The following is a 2,485-nucleotide window of genomic DNA, read 5'->3' as shown; positions in this document are numbered from 1 at the left end:
CAACATGACCGATCATTCCCAGTAAACTCGTGTGGTTTTTCAAAATTAAAAAATACAAACAATCGGCATCAAGGAACCGAACTGTTCATTCAAAGGAATTTATGGGAATAGTCCGTTACTCTTATTTATTGAATTTTGTAGACATTTGCTCAACTTTTCCTCAACCAAAAGTTCAACGGTCGGCTATAAGAAGTAACATATAAGACAACACCCGCTCCGACAAATTGCACATACGTTTTCTTTACATTCTGTAGCAAATTGAGAAAACGATAGAATGACGAGGTGAAGACATTCGAAAGAGGAGAAAGCTTATGACAATGGATTTCAATCTGTTATGTAATGATTCCAGAGACTACGAAACAGCGATGGGATTGGATGTTTTTTCTACAAATATGGCCCACCTTCTCTTGCTGCTCCTTTAACCGTGCGTTCTGATATCAAACAGAATGAAGGATTTTCAGCTCACCTTGGCGATAATGATTCGTTTATACTTTCAACGTAATGATGAGGGCTCTATTCTTGGATTTGCTTTTGGAAAACGCATTAGTTCTGGCTATGCTTTCCGCCTTAATGGACAAAGTCCCGTAGCTTGCCCTATCGAAGAGAGGTTTCCTCTGATTGCTATGTCTTTTTTTGGTAAAGGGAATGGTAATAGCAAGTGTGTTGGCTTTGAAGCCCTTGCACTTCCGAGTAATCCTTCTTCCTTCTACTTCTACTTCTACTTCTTCTACTGCAGCCCCTTCTAATGCTTTGCTAAAGTAAAAGATGTTGCTTCCTTCGGAAGTAAGAAAGTGAAAAACGATGACAGCAAAGATGCAAAAGAAGCCAATGACGGACCTGCCATTGCTGATAAGTCGTATCTGAAATTACTATCAAGAGACTAACCCTATCTTGAAGGTCTTTACTTGACTGTTTAAACAATTTTTTTTTAACTACAACCTTTAGCGATAGTTTATATTATGAATTTTTGTTTTTAGATATGTTAGATAGTGTTTATGTGAAATTTTTTATAAGTTAGAGCAGTATTCTGTTTTTGGACTTTTAAACTATACGCTAGCTTGCTTCCTTTGATAAACTTGGACGGCTATTTGTAGAAATCATGTACCATTGTTTTACGTTTCGTTTACAAAAGTAATGCATAAATTTATTTAATGATAGGATAACATGTAGTACGATCTCAAAAGCCGAAACCAGTCGAATCTTTTGGTCTGAAGATCCTGACTGTATATTGATGAATGCATAGTTTTTTCTGATATAATCAAGTTAATCTGTTTCATATTCCCATTCCAAACTCACAATTTCTGTATTGTGTTTTGTATTGTTTTTGTATTGATTTTTGTTTATTTTGTGTATTTTGTTGTATGATCGATGGTTTTTCTAGTTTTCTCTATTGATTCAAACTTTCAAAAACAACTTTGGTTTTATAGCTTATTTCAGTATACAAAAAAGGCAAAACAAAAAATCACGGTATGCTTAGGACGACATTATAATAAGGAACGCCAAACTCGATTTAGACGAGCCTTCCTCCGGCCACATTAGTACGCTAAATCTAACTTTGACAAAGCTAAACACTTTCTAAATAACATTATTGGATCCTTGGTATAGTTGCATTTTGTATTCCGGTCAAGCAATTTAATTTAGTCGAGACGAAGACATAGTAAAAACGATATAAGTATTGAATGATTTGTAATTAATATTCATTAAAAAACATTAGTTACGTTTGCACAGATGTATCAACTGGAATGGCTTTGATGATAATCTTTGGTAATACATGAGAAAGGGGTAACTGCCACTCCAAGATAGGTGTTTTGTTATCAACTCATCTGAGTGAGCGAAAATAACGAAACAAAACGAAACCAATCTAAGCCAGACTAAAGTTGTATAGTATAAAGAGTAAAAAAGGATAAAAATACTAAACTTTAATTACAGGTGTCTACGGCCATACCTAGGCGAAAACACCAGTTCCCGTCCGATCACTGCAGTTAAGCGTCTGAGGGCCTCGTTAGTACTATGGTTGGAGACAACATGGGAATCCGGGGTGCTGTAGGCTTCCTCTTTTATTTTTTAATTCCTTTTGCTCTATATTTTTGTGTGGTTTGATTTTTTTGGTTTTATTCCTTTTCGCAAGGTTGACTCTCTTCTAGGTTAACATTCAGTAGATGTTTCGATTCATCTGGTCTAAGATTACTAGAGTTATTTGGCTCACTTTAGGGTTCAAAAGGTATTGCGTGAACTGGAAGTTGATTTTCGCTCGTCAACTCGGTTCCTTCAACTGTCATGTCATAACTCAAAGAATAGACAGTGATTTTCGAAGTCCAATCAAACCCTGCAGAAACCGCTTTGGAAACTGAAGAAACCAAGTTTAAGAAGAACCAAAAGGCCAAGGCGATAAGAATAGCTGCTACACTGTTTTAAACCTTTTTGGAAGACTCCTTTAGCATATTATCTCATAGAAAAGGCTCTCCTCTTAGAAAAGGAAAGTGAA

General features: G+C 35.8%; 1 non-coding gene across 1 annotated transcript; it reads left to right on the top strand.

The window, feature by feature from the left end:
- Positions 1 to 1,935: 1,935 nt before the first annotated feature.
- SPOG_16424 lies at positions 1,936 to 2,050 on the top strand. Its single transcript, XR_001203130.1, has one exon. It is a non-coding gene; the product is annotated as a 5S ribosomal RNA (ribosomal RNA).
- Positions 2,051 to 2,485: the final 435 nt, after the last annotated feature.

Source organism: Schizosaccharomyces cryophilus, assembly GCF_000004155.1.
Source record: "Schizosaccharomyces cryophilus OY26 unplaced genomic scaffold supercont4.12, whole genome shotgun sequence".
Taxonomy (NCBI): domain Eukaryota; kingdom Fungi; phylum Ascomycota; class Schizosaccharomycetes; order Schizosaccharomycetales; family Schizosaccharomycetaceae; genus Schizosaccharomyces; species Schizosaccharomyces cryophilus.
The sequence above is the reverse complement of the archived record's forward strand: the minus strand, read 5'-3'. Positions and strand labels throughout refer to the sequence as shown.